Here is a 16,158-nt window from a genome sequence, read left to right on the forward strand (position 1 = left end):
GTCCCATTGATTGCGTTGTCACTCGATCACCAATATTCGTTACATTTGTCTTTGGAGCTTCTTTCTTTACATCACCGCCACCTTCGGGTGTACCTTTAGTGACCTTCGTCGACCCGTCGTGACGCTATTTCATCGTGTTTACTCGGGAACTTCCGGTCGCAGCTCCACGAGGCCAGCGTGACGCACTGGGCTTCCCGACCTTCTCTGAAGGTCCATCACCTTCGATCATTCGCAGGATGCTTTCTGTCATGCAGACAGAAATAGGTAATCGTTCTCCATGTCGGGGTGTTAATGACCAAAGGTGACTTCGTAATCTTCGGTCGACATCCCTCGGTCGTGTCCGTTCTGATCCCCATCACATGTATTTGAGACGAGAATATCTATTGATCTAGATATCTTTATATGGGTGGCAGTATTTGCGGTTTCTTTTCCAAATACATAATTTGGGTAAAAATATACTCAAATCTTGAAATTAGACACCTTAAATGCCATCAAGGCAGACGAACAATTGCGGGCCAAGGATGGTCTCGAGAGAAGCTGCTTCGCCGTGCTGCTCCTCGGCATGCTGCTGACGCCGGCCACCTCGGCGTCGCCGCTGGCGGCGATGGGTGGCTTCGACTACTACGTGCTGAGTGATGTGATGAGAGTTTCGGTGGCCCCTTCCCATGCCACGAGTGGTGATCGCTCCTTCTACTCGCAAGGCATTTTGCCAGATCACGGCGAAGGAAACAATTCCGGTTGTCGATCCAGCGGAGGATTTTCGCAAAGTTCGTTTGGCAAGGGACGAGACCAGTCTGCTCCACGAGTCAAAGATGGCGACTAGATCAGGGAAGTTTTGGGACTCTGATTCCGATTTAGAGTCTGAGTGTGATTTTCTTGGAGTTGCTAACGAGTTGGCGATCAAAGGCCAACTGTTTTCTGCCGTACCTGCACCACTTTCTAAGGTGCCGGAGAAGCGATTGGCTACGACACCGGTACCTTGGCCGGTGGTTTCTAAGCCGATTCTTTCACATCGAAGGCTGTTTCGTCAGCTCCAAGGTGCTCTCTTCCGCCGTGGAAGAGGATTTGGCGAGGTCAGTTGCCGCCTCCGCGCAATTCTCCCTGGAGAACGCTGGAGGATTTCCTGCTGCCGGCATTGCATGCCAGCCGGCCGAGCCCCAGCACCGTTCAAGGCAAACAGATCACCAATCCACTTTCTACGCCGGTTCAATTTTCAAATCCCAAATCTGACTCTCCGGGCCAATTGAAGGGGCCCAGCCCACAAAAGAGTCCAGCTTTTGACAATCGCGGGAAACCTATTCGGAGGTTAGTCCAGCCTGTGATTCCCAATTTGACGATCTCACATTCGTACGCCGCTGTGACGAAGGCCGGCGGTCAAGGCACCCGGGTGCACGGTGGTAGGGGTCGTGGTCTTTGGGGCAGGGGACCGAAAGCTGGTCGTCCTCCTTGGGGGCGGGGCTCCTAGTCCAATTCAAGTGGACAATGAGGCGGCCCGTCTCCGACGGGGGCTGGCCGTGGTGATGCTGTCCCTGCCGGCGCTGCATCTGCTGTGCCCAGGGGTGGTGGATCAGGAGGCAATCGTGCTGCCACAGCTGGACAGGGGGCTTGGCCCACTGGTCATGGTGGTCAAGGAATAGTGTAGCCTCATGGTCATGGGAGCGGGGGTGCTGTAGACCCTCTGGCTCAGGAGCCTGCTGTGGCCGAACCAGCGCAGGGCAAGCAGAAGCTGAAGAGAAAGGAAGAAACGGCTCATGTCCTACAGTGCACAATCTGTTCGTAAGAACATTATACAAACAAGTGCCCGCAACTCTGAGGGCCTAAGCCAACGGTTGTATATTGTGGCGCAGCCGAGGATGGGGTTGGTTTCTTTCAGATTCAAGCTGCTCAAAAGCAACACTTGGTCGCTCCCCCCATGTCAGCAGTAGCGGCTTTGGTCACGATTGAGGAGGGTAATGTTTCTGCAGAGCTTCTTCAATCTGAGCTGGCTAGGATCCTTCCGGTGCAATGGCAATGGGCGGTGCAACCACGCGATGATAAGACCTTGCAAAGAGGAATTGGATCGTTTGGTGGCTATTCGAAATATCACCACCAAAAACAAGGAAGGAGTCTTGCTTTTCGAGAAATTTGATGATGATATTAAACCAATCAAGGTCCTTGATCAAGTGTGGATTTTTGTAACAAATGTTCCCTATGCTCTCCGTTCTTTTCTTCCCTTGTGGGCGGTGGGGTCTGTGGTAGGTGCCACTCAAAAGGTGGAGATTAATCACCTTCGCTTAACAGGAGAGGTATGCATTCTGGTGGCGGTCTTAGATGTTAACGAGATTCCCACACAGGCGGATATTTGTGTCAATAGGAGCATCTATCAGGTGTATTTTAAAGCAGATGATGTGGTACGAGATGATTCTTTTAACCCAGATGCTGATGACTTGTTGGACGATGATGCGCCCGATGGCGACAATGTATTGGATGACAATGGTGATCTGCAGATGGAGGATGCTGATCATACCACTATCCCACCGGAGTTCGAGCAAAATGAGAACCCACCTGCAGATTCTACAGTAGCTGCGGGTTTTCCTGCACATCATCAGGCAGCTTTAATTGAGGAGGTGATTGACAAGGCTTGTGAGCAGTTATTCGATGAAATTAGCATTAAGGTGTTGTTGGAGAAGGATGGTGGGATGGCTAACAAGTCGTATTCTCCTTTAACAGAAGAAGAACGTGCAACTTTTAATAATCTAATTTCTTCACAAGCTGTTGCTTCTTCTGGGAGCCACCAAACTGAGGTGGTTCTCCAACCGCTTCCTTTGGTGGGGGCGCCGACTGTGCCGGCTCCTGCTCAAGCTTCGGCGGCCGAGTTGGAGGGTGCACTGCCTCAGGTGCTGGCGCCAGTGACTGCAGCGACGACCTATTCCAGGCCGGAGATGGTGGTCCATGTGACATCAGATGTGGTTGCTCCTATACCGCCGACTGTGCCGTCCTCCCTTTCCTCTGGGATCGCACAGCCCTCCGTTGTCGAGGCGGGGCTGCTGCCGCTGGATTTGCCAGAGGGTTGCGAGGCCAGGGGAAAGGAACCCCTCTTGGCACCTACTTCGCAGGTGTTTGGAGCCACCGAGCCGCAGGTGGGCTCATCCTCGTCCCTAATCTCTGCCGAGCTTCAGGCCAGTACGAACCTTGTGTCTGCAGGGGGGGTTTCGGGGGTTGCTGTTGATGCCGCAGCACCAGCAGTGCCTTGTGTTCCACAAGAGCCGCCGGTGCCGTCCGTGAAGCTGTCCACCAGGCCAAAGGCCAAGGGTGGGAATAAGGCTATGAAGGTGACAGTGGATGAGGATGGCAAGAAAAACAACATTTGCAGAAGCTCCCGATCCAAGGCAAAGGCTCATGATCACACTTTGGAGAAGACGACGTGAATGGCTGCTAAAAGGAACCTTGAATCTCCCGGTAATTCTTTTACCACCTTTTCTAATTCGTAGATTACTTCAAACCTTGGTAGGGTTGGCAACAATCTATGATCTAGCGATGTTGTGGTGAAAGCTTCTGTTGTTGGTATAAAAAATCTAGAGGTTGATGAAATGGTAGTTGCTGCTAAAAACAAAAAAAAAGTAATTTAAATTCTAAGAAATTACAAGACGAAAGTGAAGATGAAAGGGATGCCAGACTTGATGCAGTTCTCAGCCATGTAGGTGGTGATCTAAATGAGAACATGCAGGACCAGGAGTATGATCACATTATTGACCTATCTCCTGTCCATCGAAAGAAAAAGTCTAGCGCTGCCAAAAATCTTAAAACTGGCAAGATCCCTAAAAAGCCAAAAACCCCTTCTAAAATCGTGATCAAATGCAAGGGGCCTTCTGGAATAGCAGAGGTCTTATAGACTTGGCTAAACACAGACTTTTGGCAGATTTGGTTAAGGAAGAGCAAATTAATTTCATAGTTCTTTCCAAGACCGGTCGAGATGACTTCCCGGATCATATTCTAAAAAACCTTTGTGCCGGCCGATATTTTCTTTGGCATAGTATGGCACCACATGGTAGATCTGGGGGCATCTTGCTTGGGGTTGACTTGAATGTTTTTGATATTGGAGCCATTGTTGAGGGTGATTTTTATGTTAAATTTACCCTCAGATGCAAAAATGATGGCTTCAAATTTGTGTTATATACAGTCTATGGACCAGCACAACATCAAAACAAACAAGCTTTTTTATGTGAACCGGCAAACACTTTCTCAAAGGAATCCCTCCCTTATCTAATTGGGGGTGATTTTAATATTATGAGAAGACCGGAGGATAAGAGTTCCGGAGTGTTTGACTTTAAATGGCCCAATTTATTTAATGCTGTGATTGAGTCTCTAGATCTCAAAGAAATTGTGATGTCAGGCCGCCAATATACTTGGGCAGGTCATGGGGACAATCCATTTTTTGTGAAACTTGATAGAATTTTGGTTAGTACAGATTGGGAGGATAAGTTCCTGCTGTCAACAGTTGAACCTAGAGACAGAGACATTTCTGCCCATACCTCGTTGGTGTTAAACACAGGGGCGTCCACTCACCAAACTGACCAACGTCACTTTAAATTAGAAAGAGGCTGGTTAATTCGAGATGGTTTCTATGACATGGTTGCAAAGATTTGGCAATCGGAAACCATTGGACGTACGCCCTTAGAGCGATGGCAGAATAAGTTACGTAGGCTCAGACAACATCTCAAAAACTGGGCCAAATATATAGCAGGAAATTATAGGAAGGAGAAGAAGAAGCTCTTAGAGCTCTTAGAAAATCTTGATAAGAAGGCTGAGAGTGTTCCTCTTTCCGATCAGGAAATTAGTTCTTATTTTGAGAGAGGAAGAGATAAAATGGTACGAGAGAGCCAAGGTGAAAACTCTACTAGAGGGAGACGATAATACAAGATTCTTCCATCTAGTGGCCAATGGGAAGCATCGAAAGCAACATATTTATAAACTTGAAAATGATCAAGGTGTTGTTGTTGGAGATGACCAGCTCAAAAGCCATATTACTCAGTTTTATAATAACCTCTTTGAGACTCTAGATGTTTCGGAGATTACATTGGTGGAAAATCAAATTTCTGATATTCCACAAGTATCTCAAGAGGAAAACGACGTGATCGTTAGTGAGTTCACGGAAGCTGAAGTAAGGGAGGCAGTGTTCCAGATGGAACATAATAAAGCCCTGGGTCCTGATGGTTTCCCAGCAGAATTTTACCAAGTTTTCTGGGGATTAATTAAGGATAACCTTATGGCTCTTTTCTCGGATTTCTTTAACGAGGATCTTAACCTCTTTAGTTTGAATTTTGGGATAATTACACTAATCCCTAAAACTCAGAAAGCTACTAAGATTCAACAATACAGACCAATTTGTGTTCTTAATGTAAGCTTTAAATTTTTTTACCAAAGTTGGCACAAATAGGTTGAATAAAGTAGCTCAAACAGTGGATACTGTCTTTATGCCAGGTAGTAATATCATGGAAGGAGTAGTAATTCTACATGAAACTATCCATGAACTTCATACAAAAAAGAGAGATGGGGTCATTCTTAAAATAGACTTTGAGAAGACCTATGATAAAGTTAAATGATCTTTCTTTCAACAAACTCTACGCATAAAAAGTTTCTCTCCTAAATGGTGTAGATGGATTGAAGGAATGGTGACCAGTGGGAGTGTGGGTATCAAGGTTAATGATGACATCTAATGTCACCCATCTTATTTAACATCGTTGCTGATATGCTGGCTCTCCTAATTAAGAGAGCAAAAGCCGATGGTCAAATAAGAGGTGTCATCCCTCATCTTATAGATGATGGTCTATTAATTCTACAATATGCTGATGACACCATCATTTTTATTGATCATGACTTAGAACAATCAAAAAATCTCAAACTTTTGTTGTGTGCTTTCGAGAAATTATCTAGGTTAAAGATCAACTTCCACAAGAGTGAAATCTTCTGTTATGGTGCAGCTAAAGAGATGGAGGACATTTATACTGATCTCTTTGGTTGCAATGCATAGGAATACCCGTTCAGGTATTTGGGAATTCCTATGCACCATAGACAACTCCTTAATTCAAAATGGAGTAAAATTGAGGAGCGCTTTGAAAAAAAAACTCACCTGTTGGAAAGCTAAGTACCAATCTTACGGTGGACGTCTAGTTTTACTAAATTCAGTACTTAGCAGCCTTCTCTTGTTTATGATGTCCTTCTTTGAAATCCCCAAGGGGGTACTAAAAAATCTTGACCATTTCAAATAAAGATTTTTTTAGCAAGGTTCCTCGGAGAAACATAAATTTAGACTTGAAAAATGTGACATCTTGTGTCGCCCAAAGGATCAAGGGGGACTAGGAATCTTAGATTTACAATTGCAGAATAAATGTTTATTGGCTAAGTGGTTGGTAAATTTGCTAAATACTACTGGCATGTGGCAAACTTTACTTACTAATAAGTATCTAAGATCCAAGTCTCTCACTCAAGTGAAAGCCAAACCTTACGACTCCCATTTTTGGAGGGGGCTGATGAAGATTAAAGATAAGGTGCTGGCGAATGGCTCCTTTATTATTAAAGATGGGTGCCAAACTAGGTTCTGGGACGATCTTGGGCATGTGACTTGTCATTCAAAGTTAAATATCCATCAATTTATAATATTGCTCGAGATCCACATGCTTCTGTGGCTCATGTTATGGCTTCTTGACCCCTCAATATTTCTTTCAGGAGGGCTTTGGTGGATAATAAACTTGTGGAATGGCAAAACCTGGTAGCACAGATCGTTAATGTTGAGTTGGTGGACGGGTCAGATACTTTTAGATGGAACTTGACCAAATCTGGGTTGTACACTGTTCGATCATATTATCTGCATCTTATTAATAATCAGCCACCTTTTCAACAAAAGATGATCTGGAAACTAAAGATCTCTCTTAAGATTAAGATATTTCTTTGGTATTTACAAAGGGGTGTGGTTTTAACAAAGGATAATCTCGCTAAGAAAAACTGGAAAGGAAGTAAAAAATGTTGTGGATGTAACAGTAATGAGACTATCAAACATCTCTTTCTACACTGCCCTTATGCGAGAATGGTTTGGAGGGTAATCTTTTTTGCTACTGGTTTATCTCAACCTATTTCTATTCGCCATATGTTTGGTTCCTGGCTTTCTAATCCGAATAAAAAGATTAGAAAATTGATTTGGATTGGGGTCGCTGCTGTTCTGGACTATTTGGCGCTGTAGAAATGATATTATTTTTACAAAATCAAAGTTAACTCGATTTTGCAGGTCATCGTCAGGGGACGTACTGGTTACGTTTCTGGTCGCAGTTGCAGCGTGATGAGCAAGCCAAGAACACGCTCTCCTCGTTGAGCTAGAACATAGAGATGATTGCTTTGGAGCTTGCTAATGGAGGGTGGAACCACATTTATCATTTGCTTTAGTTCTTATCTGTTTTTAGACTGATTTTGCTCTTTTGTGTTTGGAACTATCTGCAATAATTGGGCTGTGTACGTCTTTAGTCGTAGAGGCCGGATGTCTCATCCTTTATCTAAAATAATGCCATCAAGGTGCTTGATTAGATCGGGGCGTCTATTCATCACAGCTACAATCGGAACTCATCCAATCGCTGAAGCGCCACCGCGCCAGCCACGGTCATCATCGGGGCGGCGTCGCCGCCTCAGACACCCACCTTTGGCGATGTCGAGCTCCCCCCATATAGTCCTGACCCATCGGTTATCCCCCGACCTCCGGCGACCAACAGTCTCCACGCTGCCCTCGCAATCCGCCTCTGCCGCCAAACTTCCCTACCCCATCCCCTCTTCTAAGATCACCGGTGACCATCGAACACACCCCCCCCAATGCCCACCCCCCAAGGGCCCGAATTCTGACCGCCGCTGCCTCAAGGAGAAAGACGAACAAGAGCATGGTGGCATCCTTTTGCGGCGTGCACGAGCCTAGTCGCGCTCGATTTATAGATTTGACGCTCGATCCACCCATCAGTAATTCCACCTCTTTGTGTTTCTTCTAGCGTATCGTCATGCTGGGCAGGTCTATAGTACTCCCTCCGTTTCAAGTTTTTGGTCGTTTTGGCAAATCTAGATACATATATAATTTTTGCTATGTAACTAGATATATAGTTTATCTAGGTGTATAGTAAAATTTATGTATATAGATTTACCAAAACGATCTACAATTTGGAATGAAGGGAGTATTTTGCTAACAACTACACAACTGGCCATGCATATATGCAGCTTGCATCATTAATTCATTAAATTTCAGATCCTTACAATCCATGGACGGTGACATCAATGAATTACCATCTCCGTGGTTTGCATGGGTTTGCCCGTCCGCTGCGCTCAGCCCGTCTCAGCCGCATTTCCTCGAAGCATACCTGAAATAGGACAGATATGCATTCGTCCACCACCAGCACACTCCAGCAGCTACCAAAAGTCCAAACCCCCAGTCACTGTGCGTACTTAGCCTTGAGGGCTGAGGCCATGCGCGAGCAAGCGTACCTTCTGGCCGCGGCGGCGGGGGCGCTGTTGTCTTCGCAGCTCTTGCTCTCGGCGGTAGCGGTGGTTGCTGAGTCGACGATTGGGCTGCCCGACCAGCTGCGGGGAGGTGACCGTCCCGTACCCTTTCGGCATCGGCCCCGGGTGCTACCTGCAAGGGTTCGACCTCACCTGCGACACCAGCCACGCGCCGCCGCGGCTCTCGCTCGGCGGCGGCGGCGGCCTCCAGGTCGTGGGCATCTCCCTCCACAACTCCACGGTGCGCGTCCACGGCCCAGGCATGGCCATGAACAATACTAGGTCGATCGCGGCCGACTTGGCGCGTGAGATATCGATAGCCAACGGAACGTGGGGCGGCCCGGCGTGGGGCCTCGTCGGCGGCGGCCCCTACGTCCTGTCGCCGAGGAACAACGAGCTCATCCTCTCGGGGTGCAACGTCTTCATGGAGCTGCTAGTCGCGGGAAGCAGCTGGTGGGTCATAAACAGCTGCGGCTCCGTCTGCTCCACGGCAGACGGCTACCCCGGCCGGGACCCGCCGGCGGAGCCGTGGTGGCCGTCGTCGTCGCCGGAGCAAGCCAGCCACCGATGCCACAACAAGTGCTCTGGCATCGGCTGTTGCCAAGCGCCCATCCCCAACGGCATCGCGTCCTACGACGTGAGGTTGAAGGCCCTCGGAGACCCCTGGCCGAATCAGGACAATTTCTCGGTGATCATCGCCGAGGAAGGGTGGTTGGTGGATGGCAACAACGCTAGTTACGTTGCCAGCAAGGCGGCGTGTTAGAGATAATCTTGATGTTTATTCTTTTTGTGAGTCATTAGTCGTGTCCTGTTAGTGTGTTAGCAGGTGCATGCATGAGTTAGTTTGGTTAGCGCCGCGATCTTATGTTAGTGACTGCATGCTGGTGCATGGTGGCTTGGAGGTGCGGCTAAGTCAAGTGAACATGCAAGTGACGTGAAAAGTGGATCAACTAGCTAATGATTGCCTGCATGTGTTAGTGGTGATCGGCATGCAAGTAGTGGCTTGCATGTAGGTAGTGGTGAGATCACGGAGTGCCTGGCCGAGTCGTGTGGCCGGACGTGGTGTGTGTGTGTGAGAGTGCTATTTAAACCTCTGTAATCATTGTGTTAAGTGGGTGGTGAAAAAAAGAGAAAAGCACTAGTGTGCAGTGCGGCAAAACTCTTCTTGTGTGTCCCTGTGTTCCACCGAGAAAAGTTAGCAAGGAGTGCTTCCTTGCATTAGTGCAGAGAGTTTGTGAGTGAGAGGCTGATGGCCTTGATCAGTCCCAACACGGCGGCCGCGGCAGCGAGCAGGACGGTCCCGGCGGTGCTGGCATGGATCGTCCCATCCGGCGCGCTGGACGGGATAAACAGCTCGCCTTACGGGAACGCGACGTGCTCCATCGACCTGGGATCCACCGAATGCCATAGCAGCTACAGCACCTGCACGAGCATCCGTCGAGACACCTCCCACGGCTACGTTTGCAGATGCTGGGATGGTTACTCGGGCAACCCTTACCTTCCTGATGGATGCCAAGGTATTTTAATTATTGAGCAATTTTCTTATACGCCACCGACAAAACTTCTAACACTACTACATAAAAGATTTGTAGGGACGGGTGAAATAGCATTTTTAGGGGCGGATACGTCACCCGTCCCTAGAAATCAATTTTCGAAGGCGGGTCACCCATCACCCGTCCCTAGAAATTGATTTCAAGAGACGGGTCATCTCATCACCCGCCCCTAGTAATCGATTAAAAAAATAAAAACAAAGTCAAGCCAGCAGCCGCATGCCGCACGTGCCGCCGCCCGCCAGCAGCCGCTCGCCAGCAGCCTCCCGAAGGCCGGCCGGCTGCCGTGCGCGCCGCCGCCTCCTCCTGAAGGCCGCTCACGCCGCCGCCCGCCACCAGATCCGCCGCCTCTCGAAGGCCGTTCGTGCCGCCGCCCGCTGCACGCACCGCCGTCCGCCATGCCGAGTTGCGCGCCCCGCGCGCCGCCGCCTCCCGAAGGCTGCTGCCCCCGCCGGCCGCCGTGCCCGCTGGCCGTCGCGTTCACCATCCACTCCTGCCGCCCGCAGGAGGCCCATGGCCGGGCGTGGGCTCTCTGGATTCTGGAAGAAAGAGGAAGGAGGGAGAGAGAGGGGGGGAGTGAGATAGAAGAAGATAAGGTCAGGAGAGGGAGAGGAGAGATAGAAGAAGATAAGGCCAGCAGATGTGGCCGTCCGCTCCCGCCGCGCTTAGCAAAATTTTTTAATGCTACCCGCTCCTGGCGTTCAAACTCTTTAGGGGCGGGTGAGGGGGTAATCCGCCCCTACAAATGGAATTTTTAGGGGCAGATCAACCCCTCACCCGCCCCTAAAAATGAATTTTTATGGGCGGGTCAGATGCTACAGTAACTCCGCACTATTTGTAGCAGCGGGCTAAATTTTGATCCGTCTCTAAAAAAATTTGGAGTGTTCTTACAAATCGTTTTTGTTGTAGTGTAACTAACCCCTCATATGCTATCAGTCATTGACGGTGGCAAATAAGAAACTAGCATGACGCATGGCCTACGCTAATAACGCGGCTAGTCTGGTTTCTAGTAATAAATAATTAAAATTTATCTTTTTTCTCTGAGAAGTTTTCTTATTTTTATCATAGTGGTGAGGTACATGTGCAGGTTCTTTTGAGTTGTTCTTCTCCCGTTGTCTTTCTAAACAATTACATCAAATCTACCATCTTCTTTCTTGTGTCCTGAGCAATCCAAACTTTTTCATCGACGATCAAAGGTCTTGGTGCACATCAGATCCATGGACATCATAGACTAATGTATGCTCTTTTATATTGTCTTGCACTTTTTTTTTGGGCATGTTTAGCTCTATGCCTCTTGGACATCCTGAACCAGACAACCTTCATATTCTCCCACTATTGTTCTTTATCACATTCAATCCGGCTTTTGTGTATTTTTTGAGTTCCCGGTGTCGTTCTCAACAATTACACGAACGAACTATCTTCTTTTCCACACTTTGAGCAAGTTAATTTTCTCGCAAGTCATCACAATCTCGATGCAAGTGTAATTCATCGACATCGTGAACTAGACCTCCCCTCCTATTTTTCTTCCTAATTTGCTTCTTCTTAGTCACTATTTCTAAATTGATATGGACTCTTGAGTTATTTTAGACCATTAGATCTTTATAAAATCTAATGTTGTAATTCTTCTGTTTCTTTAGGTTAACGTGAGAATTTATAGACCCTTTTAGCGAATATGATGGCTTCTTTTAACACTCCCACTAATACAAAAAAGCATTAACCCCATTGAGGTGGGCAAAAAAATAACTGCCACTGATAATGCCTAGCATTAACCGAGGTGGTCATTTCTTATTAACTAAAGCGGTCAAAGAAACCGCCTCTCAAAATCGATTAACCGATGTGGTCACCATTAAAATAACTGCCTCTATTAATACTCCTATTTTCTGAGACGGTTCATTTGTATGAGTCCGCCTCAGTTAATAGACCGGCCCAATAAAAATCCACATGAGCCCCGAAAGAGAGCCAAACCCTAACTCTCTGCACTCTTTCTCTCTCCCTCCCTTCCTCCCTCCCCTCCCGCACCGCTCTCTCTCCCTCCCTCCATCCCCTCCCGTGCCTGCTTGACTCCATGGCCGCCGCTTGTGGATCCAGGCAGGGAGCAGCCCGCCCGCCCCGCGGCGGAGCTCGAGGCCCGCCGCCGGCCGCTGCGCGCAGATCCAGGCGGGAAGGAGCGGAGAGGAGGGAGTGGCTCCGCGCGGCGAGAGGCGGCCACAGCGGCAACACGAGTGGTGGCGGCTCGAGCGGCGCCGCTGGCGTGAGCGGCAGCCCCAGTGGCGTCACGCGGCGGTGGCACGAGCGGCACACGGCGGCGGCGGCGAGCCACGGAGACCGCTGCGGGCGGCTGGAGCCGACGGCGGGCAGCACAGATGGGCTCGGCAGGCTCATCCTTTTTTTGTTTTTTCTGTTCAATTAACAGAGGCGGGCATGCAACCGCCTATGATAATGTTTCATTTACAGAGGCATTTGCTCAGATGCAGTTGCGCTTGCCCGCCTCTAAAAATATTTGTTAACCGCCTTGGAAAAGATTATTCTAGTAGTATCCCTTATGTGCTTTATTTGATTTGGTCCCTTTGGTGACTACTAATTTTTATAATTGTAGTTTCAAATTTATCTATTTACTAATAGTAACTCTTTTTCATCAAATACTAATTTTCTTATTTTTTTCTTATACCCTAAAAAATAGTACTAATTTTATTATTTTTATGATCCCTAATTTAGCTATCTATTGATTGTATTCGGCATGAACTCTTTGGTTAAGTCCTATTTTTTATTTTTCTAATTTTGAACTTATCTATTTACTAATCATAATTGGCATGGACTCTTTTGCCATGTCCTAATTTTTATTTTTTTTAATTTTAAAATTAACTATTTATTAATCATATTTGATATAAAAATCTCGATGCAAGTGTAGTCCATCGATATCGTGAACTAAACCTCCCCTCCAATTTTTCTTTCTAATTTGCTTCTTAGTCACTATTTCTAATTTGATATGGACTCCTGAGTTAGTTTAGACCAGGCCATTAGATCTTCGTAGAATCTAATGCTTTAATTTCTTCAATTTTTTAACATTCCCTTATTAGCTATGCTTTAATTTCTTCAACTTTTTAACATTCCCTTATTAGCTATATTTGATTTGGACTATTTGATCGACTGCTAATTTTATATTTTAGTTTCAAATTTAGCAGTTTACTAATAGTAATTCTTTTTCATCAAGTACTAATTTCTTACTTTTATGATCGCTAATTTATCTATTTACTAATTGTATTCAACATGGACTCGGTTAAGTCCTATTTTTATTTTTCTAATTTTGAATTTATCTATTTACTAATCATATTTGACATCAGCTCTTTTGCCATTATTTTTTAATTTTCGAAATTAACTATTTATTAATTATATTTGATATGGACTCTTTCATAATTTATAATTTGGACCATTAGATTTTAACAATTTCTAGATTAACGTGGGAATTTCTAGATCCTCTCGGCTCGGCGAACGTGGTGGTTTCTTTTAATAATTTCTTATTATAATATATTTAGAATTTACTTAACCAATGGGATGTGAGGAATTCTTCCTTAATTATTTCGTTTTCGCTTCATGCATACCATGGCATCTGCTCTCGTATGCCCGCACTATAAATTAAAAGCTTAATTTATGAGTTAAACGTGTGCATGCTTATTATCAGATATTGACGACTGCCAGATTCCAGATAAGTGCTATGGACTATGTACAAATTTACCTGGCAAATACTTATGCAAATGTGCGGACGGTATTGGCGACCCATACAGTCCAAATGGCTGCATAAAACCAACAAGTGATGCATATGGACAACACTCAGGTAACTAGTACTAAGCTCACAACTTCCTCCCTAAGTCAGAATATAAAAACATTTAAATTTGCATATGTTCCCCTGACTTCCAATAGGATGGTATTATTAGGTTGCATGCAAATAATATACATCATACAGTATATATGAGCGTGTCTGTACAGTGTTTTGCAATAAATAAATAAATTTAAGATGGTACACCATTTCCAAGGTCACTGTTTTCAATAATCTCCAACAAACAGGTCTAAGCTATTTCAATTGGTCATTTATTGAGATTTATATTTTGTTCATTTCCCCACTTCAAGTTGAATGTTAAGTTCAGAATTTATGAGAAGATAGATGACACAATATATTATGTTGGGACATATTTCAAGAGTTTACATCATTGATGTTCATGCATTTTTTTATATTTAGGATTAATTTAGAGTTATATGCTCCTAACCATATAAATAATCATGAAAATTCTTAATAAATTTTGAAAAATTCATAAGATGTTTCTGCCAAAATATATTGTCCATTTGCCCTTTTTGCTAATTTTTTCAACTTGTATGCAGAGAAATGAAAAAAAGGAAAATCTCAATAAGAGGTAGATTGAACCGATTGAAATAGCTTAAGAGAGTAAATTGAGATGAAATTTTGATTAGAGGTCAAAAAGACAAAGTGGATTTTGGTTCAGGGTAGCAAAATGAACTTTTCCTAATAAATATCTCTATACTTTCTATACCTCCCATCTGACTCATGTAATCACCAGTCCAAAATAAAAGATCTATAACTATATATGTAATATTGAACACACCACACAGTAACAACTTTGGCCTAGGAAGCTGAGACATGGCATGTACATTTTAAGTTTTATTGACAGCTAAGTCTCTAAATGATGTGATCTTAGTCAAATTAAATATGTTTACGGATACATACTTAAATATGAAGCACTTCATAGCGCATTTTATATGTGTTCGATAGCTGACAACTGTATTGTGTGTAGGTCATCTAAGCACTATTGGCCTAGGAGTCGTAAGTGCTGCAATCTTTCTCTTTACAGTCCTAGGCACCACATATGTAACTCGTAAGATTAAGGAACGAAGGAAAAAAAAGGCTAAGAGAAATGTTCTTCGAGCAAAACCGTGGACAATTACTACAACAATTAGTATGCCATAGGACAGATATAACATAGAGAATGATTCTTACTTTGGAAGAGCTAGAGAAAGCCACCAACAAATTTGACAAATCTCGCGAGCTTGGTGGTGGAGGACATGGTATAGTATATAAGGGAATTTTATCAAGTCTACACGTCGTAGCAATTAAGAAGTCAAAGATTGTGATACAAAAGGAGATCGACGACTTCATAAACGAGGTTGCTATCCTTTCCCAGATAAACCATAGAAATATTGTGAAACTGTTTGGGTGCTGCCTTGAGACAGAAGTTCCTTTGCTTGTTTACGAGTTCATTTCTAATGGCACTCTACACAACCATCTTCATGTTGAAGGTTCAGTATCAATATCTTGGAAAAATAGATTGAGGATTGCAGTTGAAATGGCTAGGGCGCTCGCATATCTACACTCTTTGGTTTCAACGCCAGTAATCCATAGGGATATCAAGTCTCCTAATATACTTCTCGACGACAATTTAACCGTGAAGTTGTCAGATTTTGGAGCTTCAAGATACGTGCCAATTGATCAAACAGGTCTGAATACAACTGTCCAAGGAACATATGGGTATCTGGACCCCATGTACTACAGCACAGGACATCTTACCGAGAAAAGTGATGTTTATAGCTTCGGTGTTGTTCTCATAGAGCTGCTTACCAGAAAGAAGCCCGTGTCATACAGATCCTCGGAGGGTTACGGCCTTGTAAATTATTTTGGAACTCTACTGTCAGAGCACAACTTAGCTGGCATACTGGATCCCCAGGTCGCCAGGGAGGGAGGTGGGGAGGTCATCGACATTGCTCTCCTAGCAGCGATGTGCGTGAAGCTTGCAAGCGCGGGGCGCCCGACGATGAGGCAGGTGGAGATGGCGCTCGAAGGCATCTACGCGGCGAAGGATCAGTGTTCCTCATCCAGTGACGTGTCGAGCGACGAATCCGGTGAGAATTACTTTGGGTTGGATGATGATGCTCTGCATCTCCTGGAGGGGCGCGCGCGTGCACGACGAGCCATGTCGAGTTGCGATGCACGCCGGCCGGGAACAGGAGGGCGGCGGCGTCGCTGCCGCACCGGCGGCGCGCGGCGATGGATATCGAAAACGAGGTGTCGTGCAGATTCGGCCCATCAGTAGCCCAC

At 45.7% G+C, this 16,158-nt stretch overlaps 2 pseudogenes; both read left to right on the plus strand.

Moving 5' to 3' along the window:
* Positions 1-236: 236 nt before the first annotated feature.
* Positions 237-6,723, plus strand: LOC120653276 (annotated as a pseudogene).
* Positions 6,724-8,472: 1,749 nt separating this feature from the next.
* LOC120653277 lies at positions 8,473-16,153 on the plus strand (annotated as a pseudogene).
* Positions 16,154-16,158: the final 5 nt, after the last annotated feature.

The sequence above is a fragment of the Panicum virgatum genome, chromosome 1N (genome assembly GCF_016808335.1).
Source record: "Panicum virgatum strain AP13 chromosome 1N, P.virgatum_v5, whole genome shotgun sequence".
NCBI lineage: Eukaryota > Viridiplantae > Streptophyta > Magnoliopsida > Poales > Poaceae > Panicum > Panicum virgatum.